Source organism: Electrophorus electricus, chromosome 22 (genome assembly GCF_013358815.1).
Source record: "Electrophorus electricus isolate fEleEle1 chromosome 22, fEleEle1.pri, whole genome shotgun sequence".
Taxonomy (NCBI): Eukaryota; Metazoa; Chordata; class Actinopteri; order Gymnotiformes; family Gymnotidae; genus Electrophorus; species Electrophorus electricus.
Window position 1 is genome coordinate 2,627,564 of NC_049556.1, and position 17,381 is coordinate 2,644,944.

General features: G+C 39.1%; 1 pseudogene; it reads left to right on the forward strand.

Annotated features, from left to right (window-relative positions):
• Positions 1–8,041: 8,041 nt before the first annotated feature.
• Positions 8,042–17,381, forward strand: part of LOC113567959 — a 39,059-nt pseudogene continuing 29,719 nt past the window's right edge.

Genomic DNA, 17,381 nt, shown 5'->3' on the forward strand with positions numbered 1-17,381 from the left:
TCCTGCGCTGTCAGGCTGAGACACACCGAGTCACACGCCGTTGTAAGAATTCAACGCGTTTGAGACTCATTGGCTGAAATTGAAACATGAATGTAGGTTGACCAATCAGAATGCGAAACGTTCAGTCAACAATGTACTCCCGTGGGGCTACACTTATGATAGCAGAATATGAACATATATTACTCATCAGGTGTGTGTGTGTAAAAAACAACAACAAAAAAAGCGACCTTGAGTTTGAGAAATGCACTATATAAATGCAACCAATAATAATAATAATAATAATAATAATAATAATAATAATAATAATAATATATTACTGGTCTACACAGTCACATTTACTACAGCAGACATTCTTGGTCTGGCTTAAGCTTCCCTGCTTCTATTATATGTTTTAGTTTACTGTATCTAAATCATTACATAATAAATTGTAGCCTGCACCCAGTAATAGGAGGGATAAAAAACAGACTATTTCCTCATTGTGGTTTCTAACTATGACTTGTGATCACTTTGATACTTATGATACTGAATTTAGCGTAGCAAAAAACATCCCTGATTTGTGAAAATTCTTTAGTTTCTATTCATTTATCAAACTATTATAGTAGCAATAACTTTGAGACTAAGAAACCCTGATGTAGTGATGTACGGATATAATAGCGTTTCACATGAGGAAAAACTATCAAGAGGTATTGTTGAACGGATATAGCTAAATTAATATTTTTTTCTTACATTGCTTTTATATTTGCACAGTTTTGTTGTACTTACATAATTTTAAGTCTTAAGGATCTTTAAAAGAAATAAACTTGCTGACTTTTTGCAAGTTTGTCTTGACTGCTACACATTGTTATTATGTTTGGACATGCAAAGCTCATTCTAATTAACAAATGTGGCATGGAATTGTCCAATGTTTAATTATTATTATGTAAGGATATACAAAAACTAAATCATATACAAGAATCATCAATAAGTTTGAAAATAATCTAGGCTGAAGAAACTAACACTCAAAATGTAGTTTTACTTCAACAGTTATTTTTATTTTAATGGCTAAAAACAACAACAATGAAAGCGTGAATGTATGATGGTGCACAGACTGATGAGCGATAGTGTCACGGAACGCTAGCCTCCCGCGAGTCACGTGGGTTGGCCGGCCACGTGTGGTGGGAGGGTTGTTGTTGGTGGCCACGCCTGCGCACACCTACACCTCGTTTTGTTTGTGTATTTAAACCCTCGTCGTAGGGTGCAGGATTGTTGGTCATTGTGGATGTAACGTCTTGATGTAATGGTTCTTTTTGCGTTTGTTAAACGTATTTGTGTTTACCGTCTGTGTTTGTAAAGCTTGTGAGCGCCGTTATCGTTTTATGTTTATATGTAAATAAATGTACGTCCCAGTCGCTGGAGTCTGTGCGTCCTGCCCCTCGCCCTGCGGCACTCGGCCCACCACGCCTTACAGATAGAGGGGTGGAATATGAACATCATAGAGTAAATAATCACAGGAGATCATTTTAATGTCAGAGTTGCTCAACGTTTGAATCGCCGTAGTGTTTTGACAGCCTTTGAAAGCATCTTATTCATCTTATATGATTTCTCTACTTTTGGTTTCTTCAGCTTGTTCTTCATTTTGAGGTTTTCATGATGGCAGAACTAAAGAAAAATAAATAAATAAATAATTTACAAATGTGCAAAAATCCAAAATAATCATATTATTCGTATGTGTCAATCAAAAAAACATAATTTAGTCCAATATGAAGTTCTTCCAGTAAATAGACTTAGCTAACAGCTAAATGAATTTCACTTCTTACTGGTGTGGTACTTATGAAAGATGCAAAAAATGGTAAATAACTCCTACATCATCTCTTTCTCCGTCATGGTTCTGTTCTTTAGAGACATCTGATGAAGATGTCAACAGTCTGCTGGCCTCTTCTAGAGTTGTCTGAGTGACATTGATGATGTTTAAGAGGCTTCTGAGCAGGTTCTGGTCCACTGGCTGAAACAGACATGAAGGATGAATATTCCCCACTCGCCCTCCGCTGGGCCTCTTTATCCTTCAATAATCCTCACAGTCAGTGACAAATGGTCCATTTGAAATAGGAAAATCAGCTCAGTGAAAATTATCCATGAAATGTGACGATTAACCAATTGAATCTGTGTGTCGCGTGCTTGGGCTCACGTGGACCTGCATGTGATGTCGGCCGTGGGTCTGCAGGCGTTGGATCAGTTCACTTCACTGATCAGACCCCTCCCCTCACACATCTGTTCCAGCAGCGTGTCATAGTTCTCACGTGGAACCAGGACGTGGAGGCCATGAACATGGGCCCTGGAGGAGAGGCAGGGCTGGGCAGGATCTGAGCAGCAGATCAACGCTTTGATCACTGATCTGAAGCTGCTCTTGCACACACTGCTACTGTTCCTCCCAGAATGGTCCTTCTTTACTGAAGCTACGAGAGCAAGATGAACAAGAGTGCATTAATGTGACATGAATACACAACACAAAACAACAAAACAACGATGTGTAACGGTAAAGAGGTTATTAAAAGTATACCTTCCACACCTCCAGTCATTTCTGTAATGTGCATCTGTTTTCTGACAACCTTTCATTAAATGGTGCCACTTAAAACACCTTGCAGGTGTAACTGTACAAATTCTATTAAGTCATTATCTTTCTGCTGAAGTCATTTGTTACACCTTCATTAAATCATTACACTCACCACCATCTTCATCTACTCTCAAGTGGAAATGGAAGACATGATTTTTCAGGTTCCGCAAGTGAACATTTTTAGTAAATGAGGATAGCTTGGCTAATTCTGGATTGTGTCCCTGTGTTATAGAACTGGTGTGTGCACCTCGCTCAGCGCCCTGCAGATGTCTGTACAGGTCCTGGGTCCTCCTGATGGTCTCCAGCAGTGTTGGTTTCAGTTGAAGAATCTCCAACATATGCTACTCCAGTGCTGATAAAACCACATCAAGAGCTTCTTATATTTTTGTCAACAGCATTTTTAATAGTTATAATGCAAACAATTATGTACAGGGTATTAAAATAAGAAAAATCTTTAGCAGCAGGTTACAAGGTTGTTATAGATATATGTTACATCTATATTTGGTTTTTCACTTTGAAAATAACTTAGCAAGAGTAGTTTGACAAAAATGAAAGGCCCCATCAGTCCCACAGTGCAGAGTGTACCTTGGATCTGGTATGTAGGATGTGTGAAGGCCTCTGTGTATCTCAGGCATTGTTTCAGGAGCTGACTTTCTCTCACACTCTCCTGTAGCTGCCCAGACATGAGCTAAGAGCATCACAGAGAGACAGAGTGTTACAAACCCCAGGAATCACGCTCAGCCCTGCACTGCCACGCCTACCTCTTCCCACACACGCCTCCAATCTGGTTTACTGGAATACTAGCACACACCTGATCATTGTTTCTCTCATCACTGCTCCCTTACTTAAGCTCCCCTCCCTCACACTCACGTCATGAAGTATTGCCAACCTTATTTTGCATACCAAGTGGTTCAGTTATGGTTTTGTCTTTCTGGTTTTTGACTTCTGCCTGACCCCTGGACACCCCTGGACTCTGCCCCATGTTATGGACCTTGAATCAACAGGACTACGAATACCTGCCTGACCCCTCTGATCTGTTTGATTTCACTATAAAACCTCTTGCAATTGGATCCTCTTCCTTGTATGTGTGTGTGCAATCATAAACACAGAGAAACCAGTAGTTAGAAATAATGACTCCAAACAAGGATCAGAGCCCTTATACTGAAATAATCAGAAATGTCTTATGTTGGGTAAATGATATTATACATTTTATTGTCTAGGACAGCACTAGTTGCATCACTTCCCTTTCTAAACCTTAGTTTAGCTCCTTAGTCTGAATATAAACATGAACAAAGTAAATAAACATCAAATTCAGAGTGTGAGATTCAATAGAGTCAATTCAACTTAAGGAACCATTCTTTGCATCCAGACTAAACCTAGTCTTAATCTTTAGAGTACTGGTCCATTATATCAGATGAGTTGTGAATCAGGTGTATTTTTAGTATGTTAAAAACACTAAACTCCGCCCTGCACCTGGTCTGACTGAATGAAACGTCGGGTTGCTACCTGGAGCTGCTGCTTTCTGTTCTCAAGCTGTAGAGTGAGTTTGCCCACATCAGATTCCAGATTATTCAGCTCTGATGTGGTCTCTGCTAGCGCAGCATCTTTCTCAGCTAGATCCTGGATGTGACCTTCCAGAATGTCATGCAGCCCCTGCTCACACACATCAACAATCACCCTCATAAATGCACACACCCCCTGCTGCAGTGTTACTCCCTGCTGCCCCCCCCCTGGTGTGATGAGGAATATTGGTGCAGAGTCCTTCTCTTGCAGGGGTCAGAGTTCAGGCAGGGGTTAAATGAGGCTCCAAGCTTCACAGACATTTTGTATAAAGCTGAGGAGTGTGTCTGGTAAAGGTGTCGTTCCCTTTCAGACCTGTGTTTTAGTCCTTTCTCTTTTCACACTTTTGTTTTAAACCACAAGAAAATGTTTATAATAAATGTGCAGATAATATGCTTAGTGAGCTCTATAGGTCTTTTGTATTAAGAGCATATTTTTGGACGCCTGTTTTTACCTGTAGGTTGCCATGTGTTTGGAGACACCCACCTGAATCTGTTTCTCTTTGTCCTTCAGGGCCTGTTGGAGGTCGTTTTTACTGGCCTCATGTTTGATTTTGGTCTCATGCAGCTCAAAGTCTTTCAACTCCAACAAGTTCTTCAGATCCTAAATAGCGAGAGAGAGAATACATAGAGTACAAATATACTAAACATTTAGTTCAAATGGATTTCCCTGTATAGTATACAATTTATAATTTTTAATGTATTCTCATAGCCTAATTAAAACATTAAAGTTTTATTGTCTTAAAGTAACAGTTTAATAAGCATACATGTATGCAGGAACATGCACCTGCACACACATACACACTCACACGTATGTCATCCTCTTTCAGGGTGGTGAGTGTGGAGTTGTGGGCGTGGCCAGGCTGGTGTCCACTGCTCTGATTGGTGCTCCTGTTCCTCAGCTGATTGATTATGGTGTTCTGAGCCTTGAGCTCCCCCTGCAGCTGTTCTATGTACCTGACAGCCATCACACATACACTCGATTAGGCTACATTTTATTTCACATGTTCATTTAGAACTATGAGATGGACTCTCTGCACACAGATTCATCTTGGAATTACATTCCAATTACATGGAACTACATGGAGAAACTCCACTGAAATCACTGTGACATTAGAATGGTGTGTGCCAGCTCAGGACTAGGTACTATAATATAATTGTCTTTTGCTAAGAATAAAAAACAAAGCATTTCTAAGGATAATTTCTTCTATAATTAAAGTACAGCAATTTACTAGCTAAGGATTATTATTGTTTAATGAGGGCCCTAAGGTTTAACTTAAGTGGTCAGAAATTAGCATTTAAAATGGAAATATGTCAAATAATTTTGTTGTTTTGATGTGGTTGTCCTGGAGAAACAGCCCGAGTTTCTAACTGGGAAATCTTCCATGAACAATGTTTCTTATCAGAATTAAATATAGGCCTGTACCGACCTGTGCAGATCTTCAAAGGTTTCCTCTGATTGGCTCTGATCCTCAGAGGGCGGGTCTTGTAATGTGTAGGCTTGTAGCTGGTTCTCTAGCTGTAGGCGGAGCGTCTTCTCTTGATGGAAAAGCGCTTCCATCTTCTCCAGTTCCTCTCTGCACCTGCTCAGCTCCTGACAGGTGGATGAAGAGCATTACGTGAAATGAAGAAATAATTCAATTCAAGACACGTGTCTGGTCCTGCTACTGCAGTAGCAGTTAAAACTATTCTACAAAGGAAGAGAATAAAGAGGGTTGGGCAGAATAATTTATGCATTTGAGAAGGTCAATTTATTGCCTTTTCAAGTTGTATTTAGAGTTTTTAGCGCCCTCCCTTTATCTAGGTGCGGAGTGTGATTAACAAGTGTCCCCAGTCTCGTCCTCTCAATTAACCGGTTCTGATTACAAAAACTAGACTCGGGTCTCCTCACGTCTAAGTTTTGCTGCGTCGCCACTGGGAAACGCTCCTCTGCCGCGTTGTAAATCTGTTCTGTACAACTGCTGCACTTCTGCGAGCCGCCCTCATGCTTGAGGAAGCATATACGCATGCGCAGGTTAAAGTTGTCCTTCTGCAGCTCGGATATCGTCTGGATTAAAAAAAAGAGCAAACAGATCGGATTGATGTTCAGACAGACAAATATTATATTTTCAGCTTGGCAGTAAAATTGCATACCTGCGTCATTTCTTTTAGTGTCCACGTTTTGTTCCTGGTCAACAATTTCCCATGTTGAGAAAAACTCATCATGTTTCTCTATTGATTTAATTTGGCCTTTCACGATCGTTCCTGAATCCAGGGGATACACGGATAATATAAAATATTTTAGATATTTCTATAATTAACGGCGCACTTAATTTAATGATATAATAAATCATGCAAGTAATATTGATACTATTGCTGAAAACTATTAGAATATCCAATAATTCTGGTCGGACTATACCTTGAAAATCACCTTGTCCTCCTTCAGAAAATCATGTAGGTATTTAGTGTGTTGGAACGCTTTTAAATAACTTACACTTTCCTTAGGTTGTGATGTCATAATTACATTAATGCGTCTTAGTGGAACAGTTCACTGACGCAGTAACGCCAGCAGTGGCAATTTGACTTTAAGTGTCTGACTTTTATCAAGCAGTAAAACCATTGTCATGCCTCTGATAAACCTGATCAGGAAGGAGACGTAACGGAAACCACAAGGTGGTCAATTTCAGAACTACAGATATTAGTGGTAAATAATGTGGCTAATGAGTGAATTTGTACTCTACCAAAGTTGGTTACTAACACTAAATGGTAGCAGATTGGTAATTTTCCTTTATATAGCAGAGCATATTACTGTAAGTTCAAATAATATTATTTCTTTATCTATTTGAGCAAATTCCCGAGTCATACATATTATACAGTATAAGAACAATATGTGTTAAATACATTCATATTTGTTTTGTGAAATGGCACATAATATTATGTATATGAAAGTGCCGCAATTATTTTAAAGTTCTAACTGTTTTATAATAACATTTGTATCATGATCATGAATGACTTTCCTTTTCATTCACAGTTAATAATAATGAAATTAAAGAATTGTGTTCTTGTGCGCAAGAACACAAAAACATTCGCGAGCGTACAGTATGTGTTTGTGTGTGCAGAAGAGCAAGTTTGTGTAAGAGCAGGATATATCTAAACACGTGCAAGCAGTTTTGTAGCAGAGCAAAGTAAATGTAAGCGAGAGCAGAGCAAATATGAGTGAGCACATGTAGATTTTGCATGCGAGCAAAGGAGATCCGTGAATGCTGCGAGTTACACGTCAATACTGTGTAAAAAAAAAATTAACAAAACAGATGTTTGATTTTGCACTTTTGCCAACACCAGATTAATGCAGATTATGTCCCTTGTGGTGTTTTGACCTTTTATTCAGAATTTTTGTCTGAAGTCCCTTAAAACATTCACTTATGTCTACAGCTCCATCATAACCTTGACCTTAGATGTTACCTACTAGTAAACAGATCTGCCTGATTAACGTCTTTTGGCTCGTCTTCTTCTCAGATACATGTCTGGGCACAAACTAAACGTTCACATACTGTCTTAAACCACTACATCACTGGGCATGTGAACTGGACATGGCGATCAGCAGAGGAGAGACCCAAGATACCATTTGAAAATGGTTTATTCAAACACTCAAAATGGTTTGAACTGTCATATCAGGGGAGTGTATGCTAGAAACGAAACGTAATGACAATAAATAGTCATTTTATATAGAGTTTGTGAGCACAGAATAGGTATTACACACAAACTAATAACCTGTCTCTCTCTCTCTCTCTGTGTGTGTGTGTGTGTGTGTGTGTGTGTGTGTGTGTGTGTGTGTGTGTGTGTGTGTGTGAAAACCTAAGTAAACGTCTGCTCAGAACAGCTGTGCTGTAGAAGCTCTATGACAAACAAAATTCTCCCACAGTCCAAATCCACTGGTAATTTACTGTCACTGTTCTACGCTATTCTGTGTTATTTAAATACAGTTCTATACTGTAGCTCTGATTTCTCTCTCCCGCAGAAGGTTGGATAAAGTGTTGTGACTGGTCACAGCAGTCCGGCCCCTAAAAAACAATTATCCTTGACAAAACCGGTTCAGTCCGGTTTAACGCGAAAGTGAAATTTTTGTGCTCCATTTTAAGAAGCGCAATGCAAATATCTTTAGAAAAGAAAGCCGGTGAGTATCTGAATCTGAGCTGTCAATCAAGAATTATATGAACTTGTACTACTCAAAGAACAAGTTCTTAAATTTAATATTAACAGAATTGAATATTAACAAGGTTAATGTCTGAAAACGTAAAGCTTTTAGCCGCTATTCTGTTGCAGTAGGTGTCTTCGTTTACGCGAAATACAGCAATAGAACTGACGTCGTCTGATTCAGAATAACCAAACTAAAGTCGTTCTAGGCTCATCTGAGAAATTGGTCCGAATCAATATGTTTACATGAACTGTATAAAAAGTACTAATAAACGCACTATATACTTCATATATTTATATTTTGTCCTTTACGCAGAAACAAACTGCGCAAATAGAACAGGCGTCGTACTGCAGGAAGTGTCACAAATGTCTCGGACTGTGAGCCAGTAGATCTAACAGTAAGTGTTTAGGTGTCCAACTAGATGTAGACTAGTTGTTTTATCAGGCTAAGACCGTGCTGTTTACACGATCATGTCGTAATTAGACTGACAGTGTGAGGTTAGTATTGTACCAATAGTGTGCATGTCAGTGTAACTAAAGAAGTAATATTTATAATATTTATTAGTAATATTATTAAGTGATATTTCGACACTGTTTGTATGACAGTGATTGAGTTAGTCTGTGACCCACTATGCACTTACAGAACACATTTTTCCTGCCTCTGTCTTCTTTTCCACTTTGGACTGATACTGTTCACTACACCCACGTTTTTGAGTTTGTTTTAGTGCTGTAACATTACGGTTTAAACTTTATGCATTATTTGCTCATTTTAATAAACTATATTTTGTACTTATAAAGTCAGTAAAGGTGCCTGTCTACACCAAAGCTCTTCAAAAACATGAATGACTCTGTTTCTCTTTTGAGAACATTAAGCGAGAAAATACTGTAATGTCTCGCTTATAGGCGCATTCCGAGCTAAAGCGTGAATGTCTTGGTCGTGCTTCGTTAAAGCGCGTGAATGTCTTGGTCGTGCTTCGTTAAAGCGCGTGAATGTCTTGATCGTGACTCGTTAAAGCGCGTGAATGTCTTGATTGTGATTGATTAAAGCGCGTGAATGTCTTGGTCGTGATTGATTAAAGCGCGTGAATGTCTTGGTCGTGATTGATTAAAGCGCGTGAATGTCTTGATCGTGATTGATTAAAGCGCCTGAATGTCTTGGTCGTGATTGATTAAAGCGCGTGAATGTCTTGGTCGTGACTCGTTAAACGGAGATCTTGGCTGCAGTTCGGACTGTGAACCAGTAGATCTGACAGAACGTGTTTACACGTCCAACTCGGCTATGTGTTTTGAACTGGCTAAGACAGTGATTTTATACGATCGTGTGTTAGTTCAACTAACAGTGTCAGACTAGTATTGTACCAACGGTGCGCATGTAAATGTAGCTAATAATTTATGAAGTTCTGCGCTGTTTATTTGTGTGACAGTGATTTTGAGTTGGTCTGTGACCCGGTATGCAATTATTATAAAAACACATCTTTACTGCCCTCTTTTGCAGTTTAGCCAGGGCTTTAGCCTGATGGTGATTTTGACACTAACCTCTCTGTGCTCACATGAGGATGTTTACATTTGCATTTATAAAATTTAGCAGACACTCTTATCCTGAGCGACTTACAAAGGTGCTTTATTTATGTTTTTTGTAGCGACACAACAAATCACTTCTGTAAGTCTCTCTGGACAAGGGTGTCTGCCATATGCAGTAAATGTAAATATTGTAATTGAATATGTGTTCTGATTATTAATCTGCATGTGTGTGTTTGCAGGTGTACAGCTATAATCTGTAGGAGGAGACATGACCTCCAAAATAAGTGTCTCTGGGGAACAGCACACACAGAAAGGAGAAAGGTGAGAGAACATAAATAAACATACTTGCAGTGCATAGGTTTGTGCACTTATTTACTTGGGATATCTGAATAAATCTATATTTATTGCATTTAGTAGATGTTCTTAGCCACACAGACCTCTTAAAAGTGCTTTGATATCCATTCACAAAACCCTTGAATAGTACCAGCAGGTAACAATCTTAAATCAGGTACTGCCAGAAACAGTTGTCTCTACTGAGACCGAGACACAATGCACAATACAAAGATGAAACATAAGTATAAACTTCAGAAAGTTTAAGACCAGCTTAATGTAATGTAAAATAATGTAAAGATGCTCTCTGGTATAACTCTGGTCATCTTGAAGATCACTTAGTAAATAACAAGAAACATAATAACGAATTTACTGTTTTCAACATCTTTGTACGAATTATTTAAAAAACATTAAATAAAAATCGCAATGATAGACATAAATACATATTAATTTATATTTGCACCATTTATACACACATTAGTATTTTGGCCTTAAAATAATATCTTTTTAATTGTATATGTTAGTCTGATTCAGGGTAAGAGATCAGACTCCCCGGAACCCAGCTGTGTGTCCATGAAGAGTGACCTGTCAATGGACATTCCATTACAGTTCAGAGAGGGAGTGTATCCTACTGAGCTCAGGTAAGGATGATGTAGGGAATGTGAGTGTTCTACTGAGCTCAGGTAAGGATGATTTAGGGAATGTGACTGTTCTACTGAGCTCAGGTAAGGATGATGTAGGGAATGTGAGTGTTCTACTGAGCTCAGGTAAGGTTGATGTAGGGAATGTAACTGTTCTACTGAGCTCAGGTAAGGATGATGTAGGGAATGTGACTGTTCTACTGAGCTCAGGTAAGATGGAGTCCTCCACTTATACTTCAGAGAGAGAGAGTATTCTGATGAGAGGTGATGGTCTCCTGGTTTAGGACAGTGTTCCTCACTCCCAGTCCCACCTGATCAAACTCACTCAGCTCATTATGAAGTTCTTCATGAGCTGCATCAGGTGTGTTGGAGCAGGAAAACACTAAACTGTGCAGTGCTGCAGGTTCCCAGCACTGGGAATGAGGAAGACTGGATTAGGGGATTAAATCAGTTCATCCAGCACTGGGAGCGAGGAACACTGAATTAGAAGATTAAATCGGTTCATCCAGCCTGCATATCCTGAGTAGGAGGAATTTTGTGCACTTATTTACTTGAGATATCAGAATAAACGTATATTTATTGCTTTTAGTAGATGCCCTTATCCAGACAGACTTCTTAAAAGTGTTTTGTTGTCCATTCAGAGAACCCTTGGATAGTACCAGAAGGTAATAATCTTAAATAATCTTGATCTCTGATACTACCTGAAACAATTGTCTCTACTGAGACCTAAACACAATACAAAATACAGAAATGAAACATAAGTATAAACTTCAGAAAGTTTAAGACCAGCCGTACTGCTGCATTCTGGATCAGCTGTAAGGGCCTGGAGACACACATGGAGGAAGCAGCCAGGAGTGAGTTACAGTCACCCAGTCTCAAGGTAATGAGGGACTGGAGGAGCACCTGGGTGTCCTCTTTAGAGAGAAACAGTCGAGTCCTCCAGATGTTGTATAGAATTAACCTGCATAACCAAGTCAGGTTTGGAACGTGAGCCCAGAACAATAACTGGTCATCCACAATTACACAGAGACTTCTGCATCCTCACAGTGAGCAGAGAGTTCTCAAAGGGTAAAGTCACTGTGGAAATGAACTCTGGATTTGTGAGATGATTACTTTAGAAAATACACCAAAAATGTGAAACTATTTTAAGTTAGGCCTTGGGCAGTATAACACTATTTTGGCATTAAAACAATATCTTTTTTAATTGTGTGTTTTAGTTCTATTCAGGGTAAGAGATCAGACTCCCCAGAACCCAGCTGTGTATCCATGAAGAATGACCAGTCAATGGAGATTCCATTACAGTTCAGAGAGGGAGTGTATCCTACTGAGCTCAGGTAAGGATGATGTAGGGAATGTGAGTATTCTACTGAGCTCAGGTAAGGATGATGTAGGGAATGTGAGTGTTCTACTGAGCTCAGGTAAGGATGATGTAGGGAATGTGACTGTTCTACTGAGCTCAGGTAAGATGGAGTCCTCCACTTACACTTCAGAGAGGGAGAGTGTTCTGATGAGAGTTGATGATCTCCTGGTTTAGGACAGTGTGCCTCACTCCCAATCCCACCTGCTCAAACTCACTCAGCTCATTATGAAGCCCTTCATGAGCTGCATCAGGTGTGTTGGAGCAGGAAAACACTAAACTGTGCAGTGCTGCAGGTTCCCAGCACTGGGAATGAGGAACACTGGATTAAATCAGTTCATCCATTTTTGGGAATGAGGAACACTGGATTAGGGGATTAAATCAGATCATCCAGCCTGCATATCCTGAGTGGGAAGAGGTTTGTGCACTTATTTACTTGGGATATCTGAATACATGTATATTTCTTGCATTTTTTAGATGCCCTTATCCAGACAAACTTCTTAAAAGTGCTTTGTAGTCCATTCAGAAAACCCTTGGATAGTACCAGAAGGTAATAATCTTAAATAATCTTGATCTCTGATACTACCTGAAACAATTGTCTCTACTGAGACCTAAACACAATACACAATACAGAAATGAAATATAAGTATAAACTTCAGAAAGTTTAAGACCAGCCGTACTGCTGCATTCTGGATCAGCTGTAAGGGCCTGGAGACACACATGGAGGAAGCAGCCAGGAGTGAGTTACAGTCACCCAGTCTCAAGGTAATGAGGGACTGGAGGAGCTACCTGGGTGTCCTCTTTAGAGAGAAACAGTCGAGTCCTCCAGATGTTGTAAAGAATAACCCTGCAAGTGTGATACATGGGAGACACACACACACACACACACACACACACACACACACACACACACACACACACACACAATGTCACAAGCATATGGAGGTATCTATGAGGAGGGGTCTGTGCTGGAACAATGCAGTTACAGATGTGTAAAAATAGTTATAGTTTATTAAAATAATAAATTTCAGTCTCCTTCATGCACAGTCTAATTCATCCTCACAACACAGGTGTACATTTACCAAGAGTACAAAATAGACCTGTTCATTTACGAATATTTCCCTAAAGCTTAGCTTCTTTATTTAAAAACAATGGCAGGTATTCTAAAGCTGACTGTATACTGTATTCAGTATGTACTGTAATAATAACATAATAATAAGTTTAAATTTATATAGTGCATTTCTAAAATTCAATGTTGCTTTACAATAGCAATACACATGGAAAGAGACATGAATTAACACATTTAGCACATTAATTTATCAACTATTAACAGAAGAAAGCTCATTAAAATGTTTATGTTTTAAGTGATTTGAAAGCAGAAATTGAAGACCAAAGATGGAGAGATTGTAGTAACGTGTTCTATAGTTTTGAGGCCATGACACTAAAAGATCTGCCCCTACAGAGACCAATCTTAACTTAGGGATGGAGAGACACCCTGCATCAGAAGACCTAAGTGTACGGGTGGGGCAGTATGGATGTAGAAGTTCAGCTAAGTAGGGAGGTGCAAGACCATGCAGAGCTTTGAATGTAAGCAGGAGGAGTTTATACTGAATGTGTTGAGGGACAGGGAGCCAGTGTAACTGATGTAGAATCAGGGTGTTGTGGGCTGACATTTTTTAACATGTAAGAGAATTCTGGGAGCCAAATTTTGAACATATTGAAGTTTGGGATGTCAATGAAGAGAGAGTTGCAGTAATCAAGGTGGGATGTGATGAAAGTGTGAACCAGAGTTGCAGCACCTTGTTTGGAGAGCATGGGCCTAAGTCTAGTGATATTGTGAATGTGAAAAAAGGCATTTTTAACCACTGGATAATCCCAGTAATCCCAGTTGCTGGGGAGTAATGTAAAGATGCTCTCTGGTATAACTCTGGTCATCTTGAAGATCACTTATTAAATAACAAGAAACATAATAACAACTTTACTGTCTTCAACATCTTTGTAAAAAAAATTTAAAAACATAAAATAAAAATAGCGAAGATAGACATAAATACATATTAATTTATATTTGAACCATTTATACACGCATTAGTATTTTGGCATTAAAATAATATCTTTTTAATTGTGTATGTTAGTTTGATTCAGGGTAAGAGATCAGACTCCCCGGAACCCAGCTGTGTATCCATGAAGAGTGACAAGTCAATGGACAACCCATATAACTTCAGAGAGGGAGTGTATCCTACTGAGCTCAGGTAAGGATGATGTAGGGAATGTGACTGTTCTCCTGAGCTCAGGTAACGATGATGTAGGGAATGTGAGTGTTCTACTGAGCTCAGGTAAGGATGATGTAGGGAATGTGACTGTTCTCCTGAGCTCAGGTAAGGATGATGTAGGGAATGTGACTGTTCTACTGAGCTCAGGTAAGATGGAGTCCTCCACTTACACTTCAGAGAGAGAGAGTATTCTGCTGAGAGGTGATGTCGCGTGAGGAGGGCGAGGAGGCGTGTGACGTGATTGGGATGCTGAAGGTGTTCTGGACACGTGCTGTGATGTGGATCTGCAGAAGCAGGTGAGCCGCTGCGTCCAGGTTTGGGTGTGAAGACTACAGAGCACTAGTTGTACATGCTGATTCACATCTGATCAGACTTTCTACGTTTACATCTGATAAGAGGCGGCTTTAATGTGCGCCCTTTAGGGCTAAATCACATAATATTAATAAAGAATATTATATATTTTTATTTTATTTTAACATGCCTCAAATAATGGGTATTTTATTTAATAGTAATCTATTTTAAAGAGGATTTTAGGTAGTTTTTTGGTTTTTGGTTTCTCACAGTCATAATTGTTAGGTTAAGTGTCATGGAAATGATCTAGTGTACAATTTATTATGATTATTATATTTCAGTGCTATAAATGTAATGCAGTTTGGTCTTTAATGGAGTATCACTCATAAATATACTTAACTAAGGCTTGTTTTGTTCCAATAGTTTAAAAGCAGGTCTGTGTTCTGTCCATGTGTGAAGACTTGATAGATAATCATACAGGCTTTAGTCATAATCTACAGCAGGAATTTATAGGAACTTACTGGGGAAAAATGATTTGGGTCTCACTCACCTGTTTCCAGTCACTGAGATCCTCAAGCTCACGTTTGTTAATTTAGTTACTGTTGAGTGTAAATGTCATTATACTGGTCCCAGTCAGAACGTGGTGAATTACTAGTCTCCTCTCTGTTGAGTGTAAATGTCATTATACTGGTCCCAGTCAGAACGTGGTGAATTACTGGTCTCCTCTCTGTTGAGTATAAATGTCATTCTATTGGTCCCAGTCAGATTACTGGTCTCCTCTCTGAAGCAGCAGGTGCCCTTTACCATATGGCTGGCACAGGAAACCCTTACACAGGTAATATCCTCACATATGTGTATGATCACATCCTTACACAGGTAATATCCTCATATATGTGTATGATCACATCCTTACACAGGTAATATCCTCACATATGTGTATGAACACATCCTTACACAGGTAATATCCTCACATATGTGTATGATCACATCCTTACACAGGTAATATCCTCACATATGTGTATGAACACATCCTTACACAGGTAATATCCTCATATATGTGTATGATCACATCCTTACACAGGTAATATCCTCATATTTGTGTATGATCACAACCTTTCACAGGTAATACCCTCATATGATCACAAACTTACACAGATAATATCCTCATATATGTGTATGATCACAACCTTACACAGGTAATATCCTCATATGTATATAATCACAACCTTACACAAGTAATATCCTCATATATGTGTATGATCACAACCTTACACAGGTAATATCCTCATATATGTGTATGATCACATCCTTACACAGGTAATATCCTCATATTTGTGTATGATCACAACCTTTCACAGGTAATACCCTCATATGATCACAACCTTACACAGATAATATCCTCATATATGTGTATGAACACAACCTTACACAGGTAATATCCTCATATATGTGTTTGATCACAACCTTTCACAGGTAATATCCTCATATATGTGTATGATCACAACCTTACACAGGTAATATCCTCATATATGTGTTTCGTGACAACCTTACACAGGTAATATCCTCATATATGTTTATGATCACAACCTTTCACAGGTAATACCCTCATATGATCACAACCTTTCACAGGTAATACCCTCATATGATCACAACCTTACACAGGTAATATCCTCATATATGTGTATGATCACAACCTTTCACAGGTAATATCCTCATATATGTGTATGATCACATCCTTACACAGGTAATATCCTCATATTTGTGTATGATCACAACCTTTCACAGGTAATACCCTCATATGATCACAAACTTACACAGATAATATCCTCGTATATGTGTATGATCACAACCTTACACAGGTAATATCCTCATATGTATATAATCACAACCTTACACAGGTAATATCCTCATATATGTGTATGATCACATCCTTACACAGGTAATATCCTCATATTTGTGTATGATCACAACCTTTCACAGGTAATACCCTCATATGATCACAACCTTACACAGGTAATATCCTCATATATGTGTATGATCACAACCTTGCACAGGTAATATCCTCATATATGTGTTTGATCACAACCTTTCACAGGTAATATCCTCATATAATCACAACCTTACACAGGTAATATCCTCATGAGATCCTGATGACACGTGAAAACCTTCTTTGCTGTCTTTTTGATCCCTTTTTTTCTCAGACTCCTTCCTGTTTACAGATGTTGCTCGGTTTCTGTATTTATTAGATGCTACATTATTAGGAAAAATACGTTCCACTCAAGGTTATAGTTGATTTCTCAGGATGATGTGATGTCTCAGATTAGAAGTCTAAAGAGTCCATAAACCCAGACCAGCACAGCAGTGGCCCCTCCTAGTGTGAAGAGGGTGCTCCACCCCCAAACATCCAGGCCCCACCCTCCAGCACCCGAGCTCCACCCTCCTGCAGACCCAGATTTACAGCGTGCCAAACCCACCAGAAAGCACAAAGAGCACCTCACACCATCAGCAGAACCAAGTACAAGGAAACTGCAACCTCAACTAATTCCACTCACTGCCTACAGTTCCCAAAAACACTTGCAAGTCTCTGAAAATACCAGTTTATACAGGAGGGGATTAACAGAGATTATATTATATGCACAAGAAGAGGGT